Source organism: Egretta garzetta, unplaced genomic scaffold, assembly GCF_000687185.1.
Source record: "Egretta garzetta isolate BGI_Z169 unplaced genomic scaffold, ASM68718v1 scaffold998, whole genome shotgun sequence".
NCBI lineage: Eukaryota > Metazoa > Chordata > Aves > Pelecaniformes > Ardeidae > Egretta > Egretta garzetta.
The window spans coordinates 22,248-22,717 of NW_009260416.1; positions in this window are offsets into that span (position 1 = coordinate 22,248).

The window sequence follows — 470 nt, forward strand, 5'->3', positions numbered from 1 at the left end:
CCCCATCTCCACGTCCCACGGAGGGGGGGCTGTGCTTGGGGTCCCCTGCAGCCAGCCGGGCTCAGGGATGGCCCAGGTGATGCCCCAAGCCCCAGGAGGACACAGCTCTGGGCTCCCGGTGCCACCCCACAGCCTCCCCTGCCCTCTGTGCCCCCCAAGTCCTGGCCCCATTGCAGTAGCCCCAGACACCCCATGCCCCCTTGAGCTGCCGTGTGGGGTGGAAAGACGAGGGGTGTCATTTTGGGGTGTTCCTAGCCTCACAGTTTGTCACCCCCAGGAAACCCATACTCTGCCTGGCTGGGGGGGTAAGCCCCCTGGTGCGGTGGTGTTGGAGGGGGGGAATCCCTGAACTGGGGACATTGGGCTCATTTGGGGGTGGGGTGACCAGGCTTATGGCAGGCAGGGGCTTTTCCAGGGATGCTCAGCCCCCCCCCAAGCTGGGGGGGGGGAGGGGAGCAGTGGTTGGGGCG